Raw genomic sequence first — 26,608 nt, forward strand, 5'->3', positions numbered from 1 at the left:
TGATAATTTTAAAGATAGACTTAAGAAATTTACTTAGTGCATGAGAATTTATGTAAAAACCAATATGTCAATTTATGTAAAATGAAACTGTTTGTGATGTGATTATATTGTCAGTTCAGCCAACCATAGAAATTAGAAAAGAAGAAGGGGTTTTTATGCCAAATTGAAGATAGTTTCTGTTTGGATCTTCAATTGGGATTTTCCCCTTCCAATGCTTCATGTAGACTATATCTGGCCAGATGAAGGAATAATGAATAAATAAATAAATAAATTATTATTATTATTATTATTATTATTATTATTATTATTATTATTATTATTATTATTATTATTATTATTATTATTATTATTATTATTATTATTATTATTATTATTATTATTATTATTATTATTATTATTATTATTATTATTATTATTATTATTATTATTATTATTATTATTATTATTATTATTATTATCATTATTATTATTATAGTTATAATCATTGTTCATATTATTAACAGACATTCGAGCCTGTACCACAGATTTCAATTCATCAACATGGTTGAAAAGACGTGCTCATATGCGCTCGATGCCGATAGAATCTGTTGTGTTTGCGATACCGAGCTTAGGTGTCGGTTTTCGTTTTCTTTGTTGCAAGTACGAAATCGATTGTATTTTCTTTTTTCCGTTCCAGCACGTACTGGTGCGTACCGGTTTTGCATCGTCAATTTAAACCTATGACAGCTTGAAAATTTTGTCATTCATCATCCAGTAATCCCAGAACCGAAAATTGAATCCAGAGCTGCTTCCGGAACAATGAGGCTTTTAATTGAAATTAAAGTTCTTTTTGGAAATTTCCTCCACTACTATCGATGCTCCAGAACCGGAAACCGAGGACAAACAGTATTGAAGAAGGTTTATTTATTCACCAACTAACAACATTTGTAAACAAGATGAATTTATCAAGTATTTTTATAGAAAGTCACAGAGATACTTGATATTTTATTGATAAGGAGTGTATCGATAAGTATTTAGCAACATTCAAACAGTTATTACTCTGAAATCGCTTAATTTTTTGCAGCGTGTTTTGCGGTGACATGTTTGTTTCCATGTCAATAACAGCTGCGCAATCGATTGGTTTCGGTACGGTTTATCGTTTCAATGATGAGTCGAATCGATCCGGAAATGCGAAAGAAATTTCTGCACACTTGGTGCTCAGAAAGTGGTGTCACGTACAACGAAACTGCAAAACGGGTGAAAGTGCACCACATCAGTGTCAAAAATATTATCGAGAAGTTCGGTAAGACCCTTCCCATGTAGGATTTGCCCCGATCCGGTAGGAAAACGGGACCCAGCCAGCCCGGCCGGGACTTAAAAGTGGTTGAGTACATCACGAAAAACCCATCGGCGTCGACGCGGGATTTGGCCAAGCAGTTCAACACCAGCATCGGGATGATTCAACGGATCAAAGTTCGGAACTCCCTGAAAACGTACAAGAAACAGAAGGTGCCGAATAAGTCCCTGGTACAGCAAGTTCAGACCAAAACAAGAGCGCGAGACTGTATAACCGGATTCTACAGAATAAAGAATGCATCCTGATCGACGACGAAACCTACGACAAGGAAGACTCTCGAGCGCTGCCTGGACCGTAATATTATACGAAGTCGGTGTACCAGAACCTGGACGACGCTGACACCACGGTGGCGATGGAAAAGTTTGGGCAGAAGGTGTTGGTCTGACAAGCAATTTGTACCTGTGGTTTGCGGTCGTCGATTTTCTTCACGAAGGGCACAATTAACGCCAAGGTGTATGAGGAAGACTGTTTGAAGAAGAGAATGCTGCCACTGTACAGAAAACATAAGGCTCTTCCTCTCTTCTGGCCGATTTGGCTTCAGCCCACTACGCCAACTCCGTTCTACAGTGTTTGTCAAAAAATAATGTACATTTCGTGGAAAAGGACATCAACATGGGCAATTGTCAAGCGGCACTTTCGGAAGGAAGGTACAGTGTCCCAAAACATGCAGGAGTTAAAAAAAAACTGGACAGCTGTCACAAAAGTAACTGTGCAGAATTTAATGAGGAATGTCAAGTCCAAAGTGCGAGCGTTTCACAGAAACTAGGATTTTCTTCAATATGTTTTTTTTTTCGCTATTTTATTCAATAATCAATGTTGCTAACTACTTTTCGATACACTCCTTATATCATCGAAGGAATCAAGAAATTGGACAATATCTGTTTCGCATCAAAAGAAGTTTTTATATCGTATTTCGTTTTTGATAAAACATACCAATTTCATTTCATCAAATTTCAGTAGTTATTTCATCAAATAAAATGCAACTGAATGAACTGCATCAGAATCAGCTAAGAGAAATTTTTGTGATATTATACTATTCTCAATGCTAGAATATCAAATTACTGCAAAATTTATCTTCTATAAATATTTTGTTCTTGCTTTGACATCACAATGGTAGAATTTTATATTTTGTTGTTATTTTCTTATGCAGATTTTGATATAATTTTTGATATTTTAGATCTTATTTCAAATTAAATAATGTTAATTTTTACCATTGAGATGTTTGGTTTAATAATAAAATTTGTTATTCGTTTACAAACCACTTCTACCCGGGATGCATTGAACCGTGAACTCGGACTTTTTTTCAGATGGAATGGCTAAATCTTTACCCGATTTGCTTATTCACAGTTTCTTGTCCGGTAAAATTTGTAAAACTTGTGACCGGCTTTTGCTCCAAATGTTTTAATGCGGTTCTGCATAAAAAATTACTTAAGCTGGTTTTTCAAACCTAGTAACGTAACTCTTATTTGATTTTTACATTTAGTCGTTTATTTAACTGTACGCAAAGGAACGGACTTTCGATCTTACGTTGCTCATTAGCTGGTACTGAAAATTTTATTGGCAACGATCTTAGATATTCTTGCAGGTCGTTTCCAAAGTTGTAATGGAATACGCTACGTTGACATGTTTCCGCAAATACTATGCCTATGTCGGGGTCAAAATGATTTCAATTGACCTGGCTTAACCCATTAAAACCCGGGGGTTTTAAAATTTGAATCAAATGAACTGATATCATCAGTTCTATCATATTATGTTTTAAAGATAATGGGAAACGCAAAACCACTGTTAGAAATCTTTGCTAAATGAAATTATTCCACCGTATGATATATCATACACACAAATGTTAGCACCAAATTTTACATTATTTTACACATTATTTGGGATTTTTTCATAGATATAACCTTTTTAGAGCCTCTGCTAATGTTTTCTCACTAGATATAAGTATTAGCGCATAAATTGACCAAAACATACAAAGCAATATATAACTTACTTTTGCACTGCCATTTCTAGTCGTTAGTAGGTCAAAGGTCAAGGATCAAAATACACTTAAATTTTGAAAAACAAACAGCAGATTTGTCACACAAATAAGTTGCGTAGTGTAGTTTATCTGTTTTAGTTATCCTGAAGCTGTTGGGTAGTGAAGTTCCACAGTAAACAATTGTTGATAAATAGATATTTCTGCGTATGATATATCATACGCTAGGACATAATGGGTTAAGGACAGTTTGAAAGATTTATCTCCTTGGGTACGAATTCGATTAAAAAAAAACATTGAGCTTCACAGGTGACCTAATCCTATATACGATGCAATTTCCTAAATCTATTTTGCCAAATGATGGAAAATTTCATTTGTAATTACTTAATGTTGGACGAAACTGAATTCTATTAGTTATCTCGCTTATCAGTTTTTTTTTTTCAATTAATTTTATGTACATATTCTTGGACGTAAATTTGCGTGAACTCCATTTATGTGCATCTTGTAAGATGTAAAATCACAAGATTTTTTCAAAGAGTGTGGATTTTAATAATGATGTTATAAGGTCACGGGGAGTAGGCAGCATTCCGTAACGTAAACATCTAAGCAAAGCGAAGTCTTGGCATTACATTCCTTTTGTGTAATTTCTGTTACGTAACAACAGACTCCGCAGCCGATTCTTAGCGTACAGAATCATTGCATGGCTATTTCTATGATCCTACTTACACTATGAATCCTTCCAGGTTGGGGCTCGAACATATAACAACTGGCTTGTAAGACCAGCGCCTTATGCGTTGAATCGCAAACCCGGGCAAGTCAGATGCTGAAACGTCATCTAAAAACAGCAAAGACGCATCAAAATCGTGCTTAGACTTTCTAGAATACTCAATATGTCGAATTAATGTTTTATGTTGTCCTAATTTATTGGTCTTAACCAATAATCCAAATTCAAAATGTTCCAAATAACAAACATTGTAATTAAAAAAGGATAATGCAAATGAATCATCATTTTGCCTATATAAATAAATAAATTACGTTTTCTTCCACTTCCTCTTTTCATAGAACCATATTAATTATTATTTACTTTTATATGTCTTTTGTCATTCACTTTTATCTGCCGGCTTTTCAATCCAAAATTCTTATGCAAACGTCGGATGAAATATTTTAAAACGTTTGTCTTGAAATGTCTCTGAATCAAGACAGCAAAACGAAAACGAAAATATCTTTGAATGAATCAGCGATTAGTGAAGCTTATTTGTTTTTGAATTTGAAATGCGATTTTATTGTGTTTATTGTTTTTGTCATCACCAATTCAAGGATAAAGCAATTTGACGATTGATTCCTTTTGAATTGAAACGATAATCGTATAACATCTAGATTAATTGTTGAAACCCAGTTGATTATTGATTTGAATGCGATGTGTCTCAGCTAAGACCCAAACATGGACAAATCAACTTGATTACCAATTGCTCTGATCACCAGTTATTATTTTAAACAGAAATGAATGTTTAAAAATTCGATTTGTTGTAGCAAATTCTAACAAATCGAATTCAGAGTAATTACTAATATTTTGGTTGCATTGCGATCGCAGATGATTCTGTCTAGTGAACAGTGAAGAATATCAATAAAATTATTGACAGTTTTCCTTTGCTCCATTTTATGGTGTTTCTATTTATTATATACCCTACAGAAAAACAGCATTTTTGGGTCGCCGGGATGTTCATGGTTTTGACACAGATAGCAAACCCCAAAAATTCAAATTAATTCCACCAAGTATCGGTCACATTGTCTGACCAGGCAGCAAAAATGTAGTATGCACTTACGTACCCAAATACGACGCTTAAGTTTACCCACTTTCAAAGGCGATATCCGGTTTTACTCCGTTCTTATCGTCTCATAAACGCCCCGAAATGGCAACAGCACCAGGCGCTATGCAGAAAGTAATAAAATGCTCGAAGTAATCACACATTTTTATTCTCTCGTGCGTGTGTGTTCATCTTGCCGTTCGTCGTGCTGACCTGACCCTACCCACCTTGGGGACAGCCAGACGCGCAGGGAAGCAAGGGAAAATCAATAAGAGTAAACCGACATCATGGGAAAAAGTTTCCACTGCGACCAGAAGGCGAGCCACGGAAAACAGTTCTCATTGTTCCGTACACATACAGCCACAGTAAACACCCCTCCGACAGTGCTCTCTGCTGACTCCACAACAAACCCACCGTAGGAGATTAAATTTGGGTGACCCGAAGAACAGCTTATCTGCTTTCATTGTACTTTCATTCGGTTCGGAATCTTACGACGCATTGTATTTGTGTAGAAAGGATCAGATCTGTTTGAATTGTTTCTAGCGATTCTGTCAATCGTCTGCAATAATCTTTGCACGAACGAGTCCTGCTAGTTAATGGAAAGCATCTACTTAAACTTATTAAATGTTATTCTTCATTTGTGCCAAGCACTTTCAGAGTTATTGAAACTTTCCAAATAAATAGTTTGAAGTCCATTTGTATAGATGCATTTGTCTGATTTACGACATTGCTTACTACATGGATGATAGACGGTTTTAGAAGTTTATAATAGGAATGTGCTGGCAAAATCATCCACAATGACAAAAAATCGTGTAATTTCAAAAATCAATCATGACTAGAAGAATTTCTCCGGACAGGAGGAGGAAACAAAAAAAGGTGCACAATCACTTGGAAGTGCCACAGTGAGTAACGTCACGATGATAAAGCGCTAAATTTTTCAAATATCACTGGGTGGTGTTTACATACAACAAGTTAAAAAAACATTGACAGTGATTTGCAATTTGGGAACAGTTAAAGATAGATGAAAATCAGGAAGAAATGAAGAAAATAACTATAAATAGTAGCAAATTATGACTTGCGGTCATTATTAAATCCGATTGCCAATTTAAGCATTTCCGCTTCTGGCAAAGAATTATGTCGTTATTCAGTCGAAATTTTTGCATACAAAAACGCCACAGTAATCCAGTCGATTCTTTCGATACTATTTCAATGAAATGAAATATACGAGCAGTTACAAAAGAGATTTAATTTTGCTCCTTCAAGGATGAAACCTGCTTTTATAAATATGAAAAATATTCATTTATAAATATGAAAAATAACTATAGCAAAGTCGTGGCCTTACATTCCTTTTGTGGAATTTGGCCTTTCTGTTTCAACAGACTTCGCAGCCGATTCTTAGTGTACAGAATCATTGCATGGCTAGTACTATAGATCCTACTGACACTAAGAATCCTACCAGGTCGGGGCTCGAATATACGGCAACTATCATGAATAATAAGTCATGATTTCATGAGCAAAATGATTGGTAGCATGCACAACAACACATCTTTTATGAAAATTTTCATGATATCAATAATTTTGCTTATGAAATTTCATGAGAAGGCATGGTTCATGATTTCATGATTGAAAAATCATGATGCCGGTATTAGATTCTTATCCGTGAGATTTACTTTCCGAGTGCCATACACTAATCGATTCAGCACTACGAACTGAACAAATATCTGTGTGTCTGTTTGTGTGTGCAAAATTTAGAGGCGTGTTTAGCAGAGATGGGTGAGCCGATTTTGATCAAACTGGTTGCAAATGAAAGTTCTTCCAAGAAATATTTACGCTATTGTATATGTTTTTGGACGTGATGATTACTTTCCGAGTTATCCAATTTTTTTTAAAGTAGCAGTTTTTTGACAATATCTTTCCTCATTGACCATGTGAACAAAATATGTTTTGAGATTTAGATTCTACACAGTAATCACTATCCAACAAGCCATAGATTGTTGAACTCCGTCCATTTTTAACGGAGGTATTGATATTATATTAGTTATAATTTGCCTATATCGCGTGAAAGAGAATTCATTTCTTCGGAGAAGTTGTAGACCATATTTTTACAAGGGAACATGACGAGAACATGAACTCTGTAACCCTTTCACGACCACAAGATGTTCAGGATGAAATATGTCAGTACAACACAATATTTTAGCTATTGGGGGTGTAAAGTAAGAGTATATCACCAGAAAAACATAGCAGGGTGCATAAGTTTCCTATAATATCATATAAAATATTTTTCCCAATGATCCTCAGAAATAAACAAATGAAGAGTTCAGTTTATGTTATCATAATTTAATTTATTGCTTTAAATGCTTTAATTATCAAAATAAATAGTTAGTTATGGTATTCTACGAAACGATTTCCTGTACTTGTTTAGCACAAGTGGACGTTGCACATAACACATTTATTATGTGTTCTGTTTTTTATACATCGTTTTGCACAAAGTTTTTTAAGGCAATAAAGATTGACAGTTCCTTTTTTTTTATCGTTCAGGAGCACATTTGTCGCCTTGGAAATAAGTTTTTTAATATTTAATAAAAAAACATCGATTTAATAATATCGATAACGATTTTTATAAAAGAGAAAAATATTTTCATTGAGCGTTAAGGGGTTAAAATGGTTTGGTGTCAAGATATGGAGCTTTGTTTATCAGAAGCCCAAAAATTTAGTTTTACTATTTTACCTTTTATGAAAACAGGTTTAGAGTTCGCTCAAATATTAGGAAACGAACTTTGAAATGCATGTGTGTCTGTACGTGTGTGCAAAATAAAAAGGCGTGAGTCTCAGAGAAGGCTGGATCGATTATGACCAAACTGGTTGCAAATTCCAAGAAGTATATACTCGATTGTTTTTGTTTTTGTAGCTGATGATTACTTTTCTAGTCATACAAACTTTTATTTCAAAATCTGCAGTTTTTTGACAATATCTATCACAATTGACCTTGAAAACTGAAAATGCTTTCAAATTTAGATACCAATCAAAGGAGTGGTAGATTGTAAGAATCTGTCAACTATTTACGGATATATCGATTTGTTTACCATATCCCAATATTTGGAGATTTCAACGAAGCGAAATGAAATGACTGTTGGAAACCAAATTAGACACAATTTTCAACACAATCCTTTCGGAGTAATTGGAGGGTTGAATACAGTACTCTTCGGTATAGTATTTTGGCTCGTTTTGTTTTAGGCACGGTTCCTTTTTAGCAACATTGTTAATTGTTGAACAGTGGCGTGGTAATCTTTATATTGGAAATTGTGCATTATCTTCGAACCCGAAAATTTTACCATTTTTTATATATATAAAAAATAGGTATAGAATTCGCTCAAACTTTAGAAAATTTTTCCGAGGCCCGGAGGGCCGAATGACATATACCAATCGATTCAGCTCGACGAACTGAGCAAATGTCCGTGTGTGTGTGTGTGTGTGTGTGTGTGTGTGTGTGTGTGTGTGTGTGTGTGTGTGTGTGTGTGTGTGTGTGTGTGTGTGTGTGTGTATGTGTGTGTCTGTATGTGTGTTGTCAACTAAGAGGTCGAGATCTCAGAGATGGCTGGACCGATTTTGATCAAACTAGTCGCAAATGAAAGGTCTCCCCGTCACCCAAAACGCTATTGAATGGTTTTGAGATCGGATGTTTACTTTTTGAGTTATACGAAGTTTTATGTCAAAATTTTATATAATGTCAAAATTTAATATTTTCAGACTTAGATTCCGCATGGTAATACCTATCCAACAAGCCATAGATTGTCAAAATCCTTCAATTTTTACGGAGATATCGAAATTTTTGTGTAAACGACTTTTCCCCCTATTCCAGCAGTAGGAGTTTTGAGCACTGTATGACAAAGAAATGCTTGGGAGCAACGGAAAACACGATTTTTTATACTGTTACATACAATTGTTTCTAAGTACCAAAAAGTACTGTGTACAGCATCCTTTTTCATGACATTTAGTCTCGGACCGATTTTAGCACGGCTCGTTTTTGGCAACATAATCGTTCGAATATGACATATATAAACCAGATGATGGCAGATTTTTTAAATTATACTGTTTTAAACTACTTACAGTAATAAATTCTGGAAGAACATAACATCCATATACCACTCGAATCAGTTCGTCGAGATCAGCAAATTCTTGTGTGACAAATAATTTCACTCATTTTTCTCGGAAAATTTTTTTCTACAAATTCAGATTCATACGGAAAGTCGTATGCTCCCAAACAAAGTTCCTGAATTATGTTTGTTTCCGACCTCTGGTTCCGGAACTACAGGAAAATGTGAAACGAAATCAAAATTGTGTCTTCTCGTAGATGGCTGAACCGATCTAAAATTCAAATGAAAAATTTTAAGATTTTATAAAACATCTTGCTCTTCAGTCAGATCCAACTTCCAGTTTCGGAGATACAGGGTGATTGGTATAAAAATGTCTATTCCACATAAATTAATCAGGTTTATCGTGTTAGCAGATTTCGATAATCGATAAAAAAATTAACTTTTTCAGCTTGAGTGGTATTCAGTTTTCGATTCAGAAGGCACCTAAAAATTTAATTCGTGCTATGATTTCTCAAAGATGTCTTCACTGATTTTCATATATTTTGAAACTGCTACTCAGGTGAATTTATCTGACTTCGGCCATACCGATTTTGAATTCCGGTTCCAGTATAAAATCGTTTCTCAAAGCTCAATCGTTTCCTCAAAAAAGCCTAATCAAATTTCAGAAACAAAAATTCAAATTGAATTAAACTTATATACAAAATTAATTAGTTTTATACATACATACAAAAATTAATTAATTTTATCCAATTAAGCTTCAAAGTTGTACTCAAAACTGTAATTTATTCGTCATATGGCCATACGAATCGGTTTGGGTTATGCTGATTCCTGAATACCGGAATTACCGTTAACTCTAAAGTTGAACTTACATATCATGGCATGTTTAATCGATTATCACACTTTTAGATTCAAATTCGATCCGATTTGCAGTTTCGACATTACAGAGTAATGAGTGATTAAAATCTCAAATTGTCGCTTAAAACGACGGTCATTAAAATAATGTCATGAAAACTGAAACACCGAAGAATATTTATGCAAAAAACACATGCGGATTGATATCATCTCACTGCTAGGTGGATTAAACACGTTTTTATAACTAAAAAGATTGTAACTGTTTTCAACTACAACCACTGAAGAAACGAAATTTTCATATCACTCAAATATGAATAGTTTTCGAAATTGTTCTGATTATTTTAATAAATATTTCATCCTTGTAATTTTAATAAAGTTATCGATGATCAGGTTTTTCAGTCACAATTTTTGATAGAAAAACGTGATTAATCCACCTAGCAGTGAGATGATACCTTTTTTTATCAATCCGCATGTGTTTTTTGCATGCATATTCTTAGGTGTTTTAGTTCTCATGACATTATTTTAACTATCGGCAAATTGAGATTTTAATCACTCATTACCCTGTAATGTCGAAACTGCAAATCGTATCGAATTTAAATCTTAACGTGTGACAATCGATTGAACATTCCCTGAGATGTCGAAGTAAGTTCCACTTTAGAGTTTTTCGTCATTATTTATGGTACTTCCAGAGCCTTTATTCATGAACTAGCATAACCCAAAATGATTCGTATGGCCATAAATTAATACACCAAACAATTTATATCTTCTATATCGGTATGAATTTTAAAAACTCATCATCGTGTAATTCCAGAATCGGATAAAATTCACCAATTTTGTATGGGACCTTAAGTCCTTTAATTTGAATTTTTGTAAGTTCGATTTGGCCTTTTTGAAAAAAATGATTAAGTTTTGAGAAACGATTCGATACTGGAACCGATTCTAAAATCGGTGTAGGCGAAATCAGTTAAATTCACCTGAGGAGTGTGTAGACATCTTTAAGAAATTGTAGTGCGAATTAAAACTTGGGGGTACATTCCTGAATCGAAAACTGAATACCGCTAAATTTTATAGGATTTTAAGACCTCTCATTTGAATCATAGATGATTCTTAGATTTCCTTTGAATCTTAGATCGGTTCAGCCATCTACGAGAAAAATGAATTGCATTATTTTAATTTCGTTTCATATATCATCCTGTGGTTCTGCAATCAGAAGTCGGATCCAAACGTAATTCAGGAACATTTTTTGGGAGTATACTACTTTTCATATGAATCTGAGTTTGTAGAAAACGGGTTAGCCCTCTTCGAGAAAATTGAGTGAAATTATTTGTCACACACGCATTTGCTGATCTCGACGAACTGAGTCGTATGGTATATGGAAGTTATGTTCTTCCAGATTTTATTGATGTAAGTAGTTTAAATCAATATAATTATGGAATTGCTTTTAACTCGCAAATGCTGATATTATCTGGTTTATAAATGCCATATTCGAACGATTATGTTGCCAAAAACGAGCCGTGCTAAAATCTGTCCGAGGCAAATTGTCATGAAAAAGGATGCTGTACACAGTCTGTTTGGTACTTAGAAACAATTGTATGTAACAGTATAAAAACTCGAGTTTTCCGTTGCTCCCAAGCATTTCTTTGCCAGACAGCGCTCAAAACTCCTACTGCTGGAATAGGGGGAAAAGTCGTTTACACAAAAATTTCGATATCTCCGTTAAAAATGGACGGATTTTAAAAATCTATGGCTTGTTGGATAGCTATTACCGTGCGGAATCTAAGTCTGGAAACATATTCTGTTTTCAAGGTCAAATGTGACAGATACTGTCAAAAAAATGAAAATTTTCACATAAAACTTCGAATAATTCAAAAAGTAAACATCCTATCTCAAAACCATTCAATAGCGTTTTGGGTGACGGGGAGACCTTTCATTTGCGACTAGTTTGATCAAAATCGGTCCAGCCATCTCTGAGATCTCGACCTCTTAGTTGACAACACACATACAGACACACACACATACACACACACACACACACACACACACACACACACACACACACACACACACACACACACACACACACACACACACACACACACACACACACACACACACACACAGACATTTGCTCAGTTCGTTGAGCTGAATCGATTGGTATATGTCATTCGGCCCTCCGGGCCTCGGAAAAATTTTCGAAAGTTTGAGCGAATTCTATACCTATTTTTTATATATATAAAAAAAGGTAAAACGATTATTCATGAAAAATACATGTGAATTGATAAAAAAGTATCATCTCGAACCGAGGCCAAATGTCATACTATTCGATTCAGCTCGACGAGCTGAGCAAATGTCTGTGTTTTTATGTGTATGTGTTTAGGTGACAAAAAATGTCACCCATTTTTTGCAGAGATGACTGAACCGATTTCCACAAACTCAAATTCGAATGAAGGGTTCTGTTGTCCCATAAGCTGCTATTGAATTTAATCTTTATCTGACAAATCTATGAGAAAATCCAGATCCGACTTCCGGTATTACAGTGCGATTAGTGAAAATTTTCAATTTCATGAGTATTTTTTCACAAGCGATGGCGAAACGAGTGATCTCTTTTTATAAAACTTACTGCTAAATTAATCTAATTGGCAGATCTTGTTAGTTAGTGAATATATAAAACTACTTTGAGACTACTAGTACCCGGTTTCCGCTTCCGAAAGCACCGATAATAAAGAAGAAAAGCTCCAAAATCGAAACTCAATTCGATTTCTCAGCAACTGGGCGATGAATATCAAAACATTAGAATCGTCATTCAAAATGACGATGCAAAACTGGTACGCGTCGGTACGTGCGGTATGGAATAAGAAAACACCACCAGCTTTGATCCCGTTCGCAGCGTGCTTTGTTCGATTTCGTATAGCGTGCAGGGTTGCCACATTTCCATCTATCTTTTTATCTTTTTAACGGAGATAATTTGTAGGCTATATTAGTTACTTACTAAACGAACCGACTTCGGCTACACTGGTTCCCAATTCCCAGTTTCAGAAGTACCGGAAATAGTGGTCAAAAACTCAAAAAACGAGAATCACTCAATTGTATCAGAGGTGATTTGATCGGTTTCCACAAACTTAGGCTCAAATAAAAGTTTCTATAGTCTCATAGGTTTCTATTTAATGTCATCCGGGTCCGACTTCCGGTTCCAGGACTATAAAGGGAAAGTGTGTTTAATCACGTTTCTTATTAACTTGACATAACTGTTTATAAATTGAAAAGGTTATGTTAGTTCATACCCAAAGAAAGTTTCTTATCTTATTCAAGATTGAAAAAATATTCTTGACAGAACCTCTTAGTCATATTTTCGAAAATATAAGTAATATGAGAAAGGCATCATTACACCGCTAGATGGATTGAAAGGGGTTTTTTTGTTTTGTTTTTCAGAAACGGAAATTTTTGACGAAAACTTTGATTTTGATGTTCTTTCTTTCTGGTAGAGACATTCGCTACATTTTGTCACTGTTCTTTCGGACGACTTGATTTGCGGCAAATCAAAATTCGATGCGTCAAATATTTATCATTTTGAATTTAATTTTCGAAATACAGCAAATTTGGAATACAGATACGAGTAACCCAAGTAAGTTTACATGGCAATCAACTTTCAAGACCTTTATTATCATTTTGAAAGATTATTTATGTGAATCGCCATTTTAAATTACGTTTTGAAATTTATCAGCACTTATCACCTAGTAATTCAAAAACCGGAAGTTCGATCCGCATAAAAATTACACCTTACCATTAAATTTTTCATTTGAGTCCAAGTTTTTGAAAAATCGAAGTAAATCTCGTATTGGAATATTTTTCCACTACTCCGACTTTTGAGTTCGGCTTCCAACTTAGAACTGGTTAGACCGATTAGCACTAATTTAAAAAGTCTAGCAGTACTATAGGTACAACCTTAATTTTATGCGGATCCAATTGTTTTTTACTTCAAAACTATTAAAAATTGTGCTAGAAACTATTCAAATTCGTACGCGTAGCGCTTCTTGTTGCGTATGTTTCCCACATTTAACATTACGACAAATACTTTGTCTTTACTTTTGAAAGTTAGTTTGAATTCAATCAATCTGAACCGTTTTAAGCATTAAAATACCGCGTTTTTTGAATAACAACGCGAAAACCTCTTTAAACTAATATATTCTTCATTGATGTAAGGTCTTTTTTCGTATGATTCTTACCTTTCTCATATAGAAAGGCTATGCAATCATTGAGCAGCACCGAGTATCAGTCGACTTAGTTCGTTGACATCGTAAAATATCTGTATGTGTGTTTGTATATATGTATATAACAAAGATATACATTCGATTGTCTCGGAGATTGACTTGATATTCGCAAACCAAAATTCAAATGGAAGGTTTTGCAGGTCCCATAGACTTCTATCTAATTTTATCTGAATCGAGCTTCCAGTTCCGGAGTTGCTGGGTAAAATGTATTGAGAAAATGATCCTTTTCATTCTATTGTTTCTATGCACTGGAATGAAAACTGAATTATTTTCAACAATCTCAGATTTGTTTTTGCAAAATCCATCGTTCACAAGTCAGAACCCTTTACTAAAGGTTAGGAAATAATTAATTCATTGTTTTTTTTAATTGTAGTACCATCACCGTAAATTACTAAAAAAGTTTTTAATGGGCCTGGGCCGTACAAACCATAATTTTCCACATATCACGATAAAAATTATGTTTGCATCTTTTAGCTTAATCTGATTATATGAGTTTCCCACTCCGTACGGTATATAACCCCTTTGAGTGACTATGCAAAAAACTTCAAACCACTTTAAAATAAGGTTAAAAACAGTTTCATTTTGCAAGTCGTGATAGTCAATTCCCGAACAATGCGACTACGACTATACCGGTCGAAAGCTCCGACTCGAAACTTTCTCCGTTTTTTAGGAAACTTAAAACATTTATCTATTCTCACTATGGATCATACAACGTATCAAATAACCATGTATATATATATTTATCGAACGCAAACTTAAACCGAGAACTAAACGTTATATTTGTCATGCAACTATTAGAATAATAGTTGTCAAATTTTACTTGTATTAGAAAATCGACTAAAACTATGAAATTATTTAACAGTTCTGTCTTATTCATTTCCGTTTTCAGGCAGCGTACACAATATTCGTAAAAGTCTTGATTGTCTTGATTACAAAACCCAAGCATCGGAAAGCTTTTTCAGCCACGTAGCTAACATGTTCCTTAAATATCAGTTGCACATCATTAGAAATACCAAGATCTTTAACACGTTTTGTCCTTCCCTTCGAAGTACCACCAATACCGTAGTCAAATCGAATAGCATTTTTTATTACGTGAATGTAAAGTTCTAACATTTGCTTCGATTGATCAACCACCACTTAGTAATAATTCACAGTTAGCTTTGCAAATAAAAGCTGTGATCCTGTCGGAGCAAAATTCTCGTCGCTGAAATACAGCATTAGTAATAGTGGTCCTAGATGGTATCCTAGTAGGATTGAGAAGTTGATAAAATTTCAATTCAACTTCCGGCATTTCCGGAACTGGATCCCGGAGCAGGTATAGCTCTGAGAAGTTTCTATTAACATCAACAAATCCTGTGTATGTAGCAGTTTTAGAGAATTTACGTTTTACTCATTATCATTACATACGAAAGTTTGACATTTGTAACTTTTAATATCCTATAATATTAGAACTGAATGTCTGTTTCAAATACAATTTAGCAGCAACCTGTGGAACTATAGGAACAAACCTTTCATTTGAATCTAAATTAATGAAAGTCCGTTTAACCATCTTCGAAGTAAGTTTTGTTTCGATGTTTTTGATCAAAATTTCCGATACATCGGTAACTGGTCATCAACTAACAAACTCCTTAAATTTATTTAGTTTCAAGTGCAGCATCGAGAAGGTTTTTGTGTTCATAGCATCGTCACTTTAAGTGGCGGTTTCAGATTTTTAACACTCATTTTATAATGCCAAAGTCGGCAATATGATTCGCATAAATTTTATTGCGATCGACATATTTTCACCCTAATATAATGTTTAAAAATTCGATTTAGACATCTACAAGTGAGAAACCGAGATGAGCTCTGTTTTGGAATATTTTACCACTATTTCCGATTTTTCTGAAAACGGAAAAAGGTAGCTGGCCTGGTCGAAGTCGGTGCACCATCAAATAACGACATCTACAAAGTGGAACAGTTTCAAAGAATTGAAACGCTCTTTGCTTCCTCACTTTATATGACGGTTTGAGATTTTTAATTTTAAGTTTTTTTCATCACCCTATAATACCGGATTCAAAAGTCGGATCCGGATCAAATTTGACAGTCACCCATGGAATTATATTATTTGAATCTAATTTTGTTGGAATGCGTGCCATTTTAAAGTTTTTGGTAACCATTCCTAGTACTTCCAGAACCGAAGATCGAGCACCGGATCGATACCCCTTCCGGTGTAATTGAATCGCCTTGTTTGGCCATTAACTTTTTCTTCGATTATAGAGGTTTCTGACCCTATGTGCGGAGTTGGGAATCGACTTATTCATCACGTTATATTAGACTCGACTACTAACAAGTTTTACAAGTTAGAGAATTGTAATAAAGAATTTTATGGAATTCGCTTCTTTTCACATGGTCCCATGGTATGACGAAACAATCCTGGAATTGAATTTTGTATACTAATCAACCAGCAAGAACCGAAGATCGAATGCAATCTTTATTTGAATGTAAGTTTATACAAATCGATGTAGCCATCTCTGAGTACATAGAGGGTACATTTCTCTCATATGTATAACATATCACCATGTAATTCCGGAATCAGTAGTCGGATCTAAATAACAATAATTACTTTTCTATTAACTCTTTTTCTTTTTTAACGACTAAGTTTAGTAGTCAATATTTCTTTTTTCTTTTTTTGCGATATTCTCCTAACCAGAGACCATTTTTTTGTAGAAACAGACAATGAAAATTATAGAATGATAGTACTGAAGGGAGAGCAAGGATGTGAAAATATAGAACGGAAAAGTGAGACGTGACAGAGGGTCATTTAAGCAAGCAGAAATCTTCTAGTAACTTAACTTTTACCTTCTACCAGAGGAGTTGGGCTTAGGCATCTGAACAATGCGAATCACCCAAGTCTCTGGTATGACAAAAAAGAAAAAACTTTTCTATTAATTTACTATAAAAGCTTCCATCCATACATAAAACTTTACAAAAACCCAAAATATTCTACAGCTGCGTGTTTAATGGTTTTAAATTAATATATGTAGATCATTTAATATATTTCCATCTTGATGTTATATAAAACAACACTCGAATCTCCTAAGGTGATATAATGCCTTTCCAATATGTTTTACTTTATGTGTGGCATTTCTGTCAATTGTAATTTTTTTTTTCAAATATTAACTTAATCTAATTAGTATGAATAATAGTATTAAATTAAGTAAAAGAAAAATGTGTCATTTCAATGATTGTAATCTGTCGATGCAAAAAATGGGGAGGTTTTATGCCTGCTGGAGTGCAAGTTTGAAAGAAACTAAATCCAGTGGGCTTTTCTCTGTTCCTAAATAAACAAATGAATAAACAAATAAACTTTACGTTGCTGGTCAATGTTTTGAAGGTTTATTTCATTACCTTCGGAGTAGAACGATCCAAAATGAAAATTTTATCCGTCTGTCTGTCTGAAAATTTTATCCGTCGGTTGTGTATCCTCCAGTGTTGTCGTATAAAATTTTCATGAAATTTGGCCGTATAGAAGCTGAGATGTAGCGCTAAATGTGACAGTACATTTGTAAAATGTAGTGTCGGTCGGAAAATGATCATCGAACAAAGGGCCATCATTAAGTTTTATTTTAAACTTGATAAAACTTTTACCGAAACTCATCAAATAATGAAACAAGTTCATGGCAATAACTGTCTATCCCGTAGCCGTATCCACGAATGGTTTAAACGTTTTCAAGACGGATGGGAGGACTTGGAAGACGACAAACGTTCGGGCCGGCCAAAAGATGACGTGAACGAAATTGGAAATTGTTCGTGAATTCATTAAAAAAGAGCCGCAATCACCGCTTAAATATACGGAATCGGAATTATCAATATCCGCCGAGTGGATTTATCGTATTTTGACAGAAAATTTGGGTCTCAGAAAGGTTTGTGCTCGGTTTGTTTCGCACACTTTGAAACAACACGAAAAAGACCTCAGAATTCAAGAGATATCATTAAAGAGGCCAAAAAGACCCAAACTTTTTGTATTCGATTGTGACTGATGACGAAACATTTTGCTTTGAATATGAGCCCGAGACCAAACGTTCAAGTGCGAAGTGGCAGTCTTTATGATGACTCTTTGTTCGATGCTCATTTTCCGACCGACCCTACAAATGTACTGTCACATTTAGCGCAACATTTCAGTTTATATACGTAAAAAATGTTATGAAAATGTTTTTCAACAACGCTGGAGGATACACAGTTGACGGATAAATATTTCAGATAGATGGCGACATTAGGAGCCGCGCTGTTAAAAAATCCTGGAACTTTTGAATTGTACCTTGTAGTGGATTCAAATGGAATTTATTTCCACTACAAAAAATAGCCTCTTCATGACCTAGTTGCTGCGGCTAGTTTTCAGGGAGGTCCAGAACGGGCGAACCAAATGTGTCTTCAAATTCAAAACAGGAACAAGAACCAAACTTTTTAAGTATCATAAAGTAATATACCACGTAGGGGATTTTAAGAATACTATAACTTCGATAAATTATAAGCATATAAGTGAAAAGCTAAAAAAAAATGGAAACAATCGATAAAGGATTGTAGCTGTAGATCGTGTTTCGAGAAAAACGCCTTTAAAGTTGTCTTAAGGGGCGGATAGGGTCTAACACTTTTGAAAAATTATATATTATTTTCTTTCTATTTTCTGATAGTAAAACATTTAAAGAATATTCTGTGAAATTTTGAAGCCTATCGGAACAAAACTCAGCAAGTTATGGGCCGTTATCTTTGCCGATCTCATACTACGAAGAAATAAGAGCTGCGCACACAGGCCCAAGATTTCTGCTTCGGTTGACTTAAAAACTTGACAAAACATTCTCGAAATGTTTCATTATAACATAATATAAAAGAAAAAATATGGCTTTTTGCGAATGTTAGAGCCTACGTGCTCCCATGAGTAATAAATTGTTTTCTTCGATTTTATAGACAACTAACGGACCCCTGCACACTTCGTAGCGCAATAATATTAGATTAGATGTAGAAATTCAAAACTAATTATCAATTTTAATGATTATTGAAGAAAAATATTATTATAATGCTCTATGATAGTGGCCCCAACCTTTTTATACCGCGGACAACATAACAAAATATATAAAACCGATGGTTTACCGAAACGCAAACAGGCAGCGTACAATTTACCATCCGAAAAAACTCTAAATTCACGCTACAGACTCATAACGATTATTGACGGTAATAGAAAAGTTAAACGGATGAGAAAATGACGTTCAAATTGAAATGGCATAGCAGTGGGCATCATTGGAATGCGTGGAATGAAAACTTTTTCTTCTTCTAATTTGCCATTCAAAATTGTTGCCTTGTTTTAAACTTTTAACTTTTTTCTGTACTTGTTCCTCTATTGTCTGCACTTTATTTTGTACTTTGTGTGCTTGTTTCTATAATTTGTGCGTTTGTTCCTGTACTTTCTGTGCCTGTTTCAGAATTTGTTCCTGTACGTTCTATACCTGCTCCAGTATTTTCTGTATTTGGTCCTGTAACTTCTGTACTTATATCTGTACCATCTGCACATTCTGCACTCAATTGTGCCAGTAAAACCTATACTTGTTTCCCTCATTTTTGTACTTGGTTTTGTACTTTCTGCACTTCTTCCTGTACCTTCTTTATTTTTTCCTGAACTTAGCTTCTGTACTTGTTCCGTTTTTTCTGTACCTGTAGCTGTCCCGGTGAATTTCTCACAGCTCAAAAATTATCTTTGGATGGAAATTATTTCGAATACTCTTAAGTTAGAATAATCGAACGACCCTCATGATTGCTCGAGATTAGTGAAGTAGAATGGTAGAATGTTCTATAAAAATGATTCATCTGACAATTGTTTTTGATTCGAACTCAACATTTTCCCCCAAAACAGGTACACATATACACTTCGCACTTTAAAGCAGTTTTTTCCTGCTTTTAAAAGTCCCAAATAATTCAAGCAAAATACAACCAAAATCAGTTTGACGGTTTATGAGCAAGAGAGTGAATCATTCGAATAGGTAAAACATGTCGATGAGTTCCCAAATCTCGGTTCAATCGATGTAAATTAAAAACAGGCAAACGGGATGGTTGGAGTACATTGGGCGAATCAGGAATCAGAACAAATTGGCTCAAATGGCACGTTCCCCTTGATATTTGGAGATTTGTGCCTTGCCATCAATTTGTTTTTAGCATCATTTTCCCGATATATAAGAGGGAAGGATTGAAAGGAAATGGTAAGGGTTGGACTAGGAGGATGGGAAAAATTGACGACACAAAAACACATAAAAGCAGAAGTAAATTCTGCACCCCTAAGGGATGCTGAACAATCTGCTGAGGATCACATTTAGTGGAAGCAGAAGGAAATTCTGAACCTCTACGAGGTCCCGAACAGTCTGCTGTTAATAAAACCTCCAACCCCCGAGAGGATTTAGAGATCTTACAAAAGCGACACCATTCTGCACTCTCGGAAGAATGCAGAACGACTCGCAGTATGTACGAGCAGAAGTAAATTCGGTACCCCCCAAAGAATGCCAAACAATCTGCTAAACCCTATTTAAGGTGAATACAGAAGGGAAATTTGACGAAATTTGGAGGTCGTTTCGAGAAAAAATTACACAAAATCCCGTCCAAAAAATTCTTCAAAGGGGAAATGCTTATGAAAAATTTAAGTCGAAAATAAACAGAAAACATCCTTCTAATTCGAATGGAATCGTTCCAAAAAGTAGAGAGCCGAACAGTTTTGGTGTTTGAGTTAACGGTGCTAATTTGAAGTGGCAGCACACCTCAATCCTGTTGTCTCTGACCAAAATTTCAGCGCATTGTGCCTGCAATAATTATGTCTATCGTGAAGGTAGGATTTCTGGAATTTTAGGAAACGAATCATAAAGAAACGTTAATCACTTTCTTTTCTTATAGGCGTTTTATAATTTGACTTCACGGTATTGAACCCAAATTTATTTATCGGAAAATGGAAACCTGCATGCTGTTCGTTTGGCGTCCTTACTTAATTGAACATGTGATTCGAAATAAAGAAACACGTGAATCAAGTAGGCTCAGTGAAATTTTTGCACAAATCAGCTCGTTTGGCGCCAAACGGTTTTATTAATAATCTAGTATTCATATTTTGCTCTCCAGCGGGCAGCAGCATTGCATAACTCGATACGCGTCAAACAATCATTGGAAATCTAGCATGCATTGAGTGGAAAATTTCCAATTCGAAACGAACCAATTTTATAGTTTTTCTCTACTTTCCCGAAGGTTTTTCCTTATGTACTATAGCCTAAAACCTCCGCATAAACGTCACCTTTCGAACAAAAAAAATCATTTGAAGAGCCCACGCATACCAGAGAACATTAGCAACACACACTTTTTTCGCTATTATTTTATATATATAATAGATAAACTTTAAACGTGTTTTTCTCGAAAGTAGGTTTTGAAAGTCCGTGTCCATCGTCATTCAAAAACTACTGCACCATTTTTTTTTTCAAATTTTGCACACACTTTCTACATATAAAAAACCAGACCCCAACGTTTTCCTTTTCATTGTTTGTTACTATGGGGATGTTTTACAGCTAAAAAATGGCCGATTTTTTCGTAAAATATCGTACTTTTGTATTTAAACAATTAACAATACTTTAAAAACATAAAAAAAAAACAAACAGAAACTTCTGCTCTAACTATGCTACTTTGATTTGTTCACTTCTGATTAGTCTGCGCTGAGATACAGTGAACACCGCAAGTCATGATTTTTAAGAAGCGTCCTCAAAAATGCCTCTTCGCCGACTTATTTCTCAATATTTTTTCACGAAAAAATTACAAAGTGTTGTTCGAATGATGCTTTTTATTATACAAAATATTTAAATTTATTTTGTTGAACGATAGTTCTGAAAAAAATTCGCAAAAATGATGATTTTTTTTCATCATTTAGACCCTACCCCCCCCCCCCCTTAACATGCATGAAACGCGACGCGAGGCGCATTCCCAAACTGTCGTAAACAACCAGTTCAAAATTTGTTTTCACCACAAGCCATTTTTGTCGTGAATACGACTTACTTTACTATGGGGTGCCTTTTCAAAATTTACCCTGTACAAGAATGGGTAGCACTAAATCGTGAAAGTCTCTTGATATACTTAACCCAACAACATGATTTCATCTACGATCTATCGGAAATGTGATCAGGAATTTGTGGTTAAATTTTCAACCGTGTGAGATAACAGTAAATAAGTCAAAAATAAAGTTTCTTAAAACTTTTTAAAACAATGAGAAAACTCATCAGCCTAAAAACTCAGCTAGCCTTTTCACACCCGACGGTTTTGTGGTAGTCATGCACCTATATCAGTCCCGCTGTGCTACTGGACGAGTATAAAAGGTAAACTTTGATGAAAAATCGTTCATTTCTTCTAGTGCTTCAGACGGGACTGGATGTCGTAATAAGGTTCTTTCATCAACATCTGTAACAACAAACCTGGTATAAACAGGGTTGCCACATTTGAATCTGCATTTTCAGAAGAAAAATCTGTAGATCAGTATCGAGGGATCAAAAACCGTATTGAAAATCTGTGTATAAGAAAGTGAAAAGAAATCGAAGTACAACTGAATGAAAAAGTTTTTAGAACTTAAATTTAAAAAACCAAAACTTTTTTTGGTCTAAATTTTATGAAGTTGTGGTAGGAAAAACCAAAGTAGATTTATTCATCCACTTACTAACTAGGTCTGCCGACTTGATGAATTCACCAGTAAGTTTTATCAAAATCTATCACCTCGTTTCGCCTACACTTTTGACAAAATAGTTATGAAATTGAAAATTTTCACTTATCGCACTGCAATATCGAAACCGGATATCGGTTCTAGATCAACTTATCGGGAACTTTTTAAAGAATTCCAAGACCTTTTATTTCCATCTTAGTTTATAAAAATCGGTTAAGAAATTTCCGAGAAAATAAAGTTTCACATAGATTGGCACATATTGCCTTGTAATTGTGGAAACGGAAGTCAGATAAAGATAAAAATCAATGGCGCCTATGGGACTATAACACCTTTCGTTTGTGTCTAATTTTGTGAAAATCGGTCACGCCATCTCTTTTGAGTGACCATTTTTTTTAATTCTTTTGTGCTTATCACGCTGTAATTCCGGAACCGGAAGTCGGATCGAGATAAAATTCAATAGTGATCTATGCGACCATAAGTCCTTTCATTTGAATCTGAGTTTGTGAAAATCGGTTCAGCTCGCTCAGGTCGTGCTCTCATTTGGATTTCGGTTGACAATAGGAACAGTCGCCAGCAATGAAAGCGGACCTTTTTTTTAATTTCAGGTTTAGAATTTAGCTTCAAAAACTCGTTTCAAAATTCTTTTTCAGAATTTAGTTTTGTTCCAGAATTCAGAACTTGCTTGCTAGAACTGAATTCTGGAACTAGATTTCGAAGCTAAATCGGTTCTATTTAGAACTATCAATACATTCCCAAAGAACTATAGACAATTTTCCTACTTTGTAAATTTACTACAAATGCGGGTAATGTCACAAACATTTCATGGAGGACGTAGTACGACTGTTTGACGACAGTCGTATTGTACCAAACAATTAAATAAATTCAATTTCTTTCTAGAGGGTTTTAGAAAAAATTGAAGCTCACAAAAAAATTGATTTTTTCAAAGTTTTATGGTGATGCCTTCCACGATTCGAAACCTGAAATCAGCGTGAACATAAACCCACAAGTATTACATAAATTTTTTATTGTCAAATCATAAATGCTATCACGGGACAGGTTCAGCATGGTGGGTAAATCGATGTCATTCTCACAGCCCACGTGGGTTCGATTCCCAACCGCGCACATAGGGTCACATTTTGGCACGAAGAGGCGAATGATCTTAAGGTTAAAACCTGTACAATCGAAACAACAAAATTAATTCTATAACTGGTATCCCAGAATTAAGCAAGAATATAATAAAAAAATAGAAGCAATCTATCTTGACAATATGCCTCACAGTTTTGCTCGAGATCTACTACAAGTTGGTTCAATTCACAAAATTCGTCGCCGGAATCTCTCTACTGTGACACCACGGCTATGATGGAATACAAAACTAGTAATTCAAATATCCTGGAATTTTGAAAAACTGCAGAAGAGATACAAATCCTAATGGATGAGATTTGCGTTAATATTGCTATAAAAAACGGAGTCACATCAAAATCCTTCACATGACAAGCCTTGTATAATCGGATAAACAAAGCAATTCCAGCAATTTTCTTTGTTTCTTTCATCCTCTTAAATCAACGATTATATTTCTGCAATTTAATTCCCCTTCACTGCTAAGCTGAGCGATAATTCTCCCACAATAACCCTCGTATAGTCACAGAAGCGCATTTCAATTCACTAACACGACAAAAGTGAAGATAAAGGGGTGGACGTTAGGATACGTAGAATTACAACATGTCATTCACAACGTCATAACTGCGATTATCCACGCACTAGACCTCCCGTGATTACGACACCTTTTTCAGAGGAAGTTACACATCCTACCACATCTTTTGTGCGCATTTTTTTTCTAAACAAAGTATTTACCAAACAAACGATTTAAATTTATATATTTTCCTGAAAATATCATTCCTTTAGATCACGACTGCGAATTTCAACAAACAATTCAAACAATTTCCCGCAAACAGTAAAATTACAAACTTACACCCAACAAGCAACATGTACCATGAGCAAGCGAACAGAAAGGGCACCCGAGGAGGAACAAATCATCTCCTACCACCGCCGTACTTCGACAGATTGCAAAGTAGGTGGAAATTCGGCCCTGCCTTTCGTCAAGGGTTTACCTTTTTTCCCCACCGTGAGTTTTCTCACATTGAAGCACGCCTTAATCTGCGGTTTGGCCAGAGAAAGTTGCACAAAAAGTAATTCCTTTCTGCTTGCTTCTGGTGCCGTCACGGTTGTTGGTCCGAATTCTCGGAACAGATTTGTCCGGCAAGGGGTCATGTGGAAAGTCAGAACTACGTCAGTCACCCAACGTCACAGATAATGAACGGATGATTAATGGACTGGTAATGTAAAGGAATCGTTGTCTGGCAGCGCTACCAGCAACATGTACGTACTGAGTGTTATTTTCCGGGTCCTTATCCTGCTCAACAATCCATGTGTTGATTCGAAGATCCAGGCTCCACCTTTTTATATCCAAATAGCTTGAGTGAACTGTGCTGTATTCAGGAATCAAACACCATTAATTTTTTAACGGCTACTCTCGACACTCCCGTAGATCGAAGTTTATCCATTGAACACTTCTGCTCCGGGTATATAACTTTCACTTCATTAAGCTTATTTGAGAATATTTTCGAATTGATTACCACGGTTTTACAATTCTTCTTGTGTTAGGTTTCCGTAAACTTTCCATCCACCGGGAACATTTTGTGCTTCTTTTCCACTTGTAGTTGGGCATTCACAATTTTTCTTTTTCACTCGATGGGATCGCCCCAATTTTGGCTTTTTTGTTTGCCTTCTAACTTACTTTCAGATCCTCCAAACAAAAATCTCCTTTGCCAGACAATACCAATTTGCACACACCTTTCGAGGTACTGGGATGAATTTGGCAATTTTTTGCCATCGGTTATGGACTGATTCAAGTTTTTCGGGTGAGGTGGAACAATATTCGTCAGCAGCACTGCCTCAACATCGTCACACACATCGAGCACGGGGCTCACACCGTAGACACACGCACAGTTCTTTTTTCTTCTTTCTTCGGATTTCACCAACCAGTTCTGACAAGGGAGGTTTCGGGCTGTTCTCGTTCAGCTTTGGGCATTTCGGTGGTTATTCCCCAATGCTGGTTCAATTACCTTACTGAGCTATATTAATTATAAGAATTTTAACAAAAATTATCTAATATGACAACAAATCGCAATCGTAACAAACAGTCGAGCGATTTCATCAATCCGCGGGCTCAAAGGCAACTGGAGATGGCTGAGAAAAGATCAGTAGCCGCGCAACTGCGCAGGTCTGCGGAACAATTACGCGCACCCATGGACTGCAGAAATGCTGGATAGAGGCTGCCGCTCTCTCCCGTTTTCCTTGCCAACACAGTAAAGGGAGTGTCCCACATGGGCAGATATTTAGGTAAACTGGTGAAAATTACTACCACTGGTAATTAATCAAAACATATTTTCTATGGGTTTGGATTGTATCAAAAGAATTTCGAAGATATTTCAAATTATGACAAAATGAATAACTTCAGAGTTCTCATCTCTCGAATGACAGTTCCATTTAACGGAGTTCTGCCGAGCCATCGTTCCAT

At 35.2% G+C, this 26,608-nt stretch overlaps 1 protein-coding gene across 1 annotated transcript in view; it reads right to left on the minus strand.

The window, feature by feature from the left end:
* LOC131432544 (acetylcholine receptor subunit alpha-like 1) overlaps positions 1 to 26,249 on the minus strand; it is a 328,833-nt gene extending 302,584 nt beyond the window's left edge. Inside the window, exon 1 of the mRNA XM_058598881.1 lies at positions 25,416 to 26,249. The gene's annotated coding sequence lies outside the window, so the exon portion shown is untranslated. The remainder of the gene's footprint in view (positions 1 to 25,415) is intronic.
* Between the last annotated feature and the right edge of the window lie 359 nt (positions 26,250 to 26,608).

Source organism: Malaya genurostris, chromosome 2 (assembly GCF_030247185.1).
Source record: "Malaya genurostris strain Urasoe2022 chromosome 2, Malgen_1.1, whole genome shotgun sequence".
In the NCBI taxonomy this organism is placed as follows: Eukaryota; Metazoa; Arthropoda; class Insecta; order Diptera; family Culicidae; genus Malaya; species Malaya genurostris.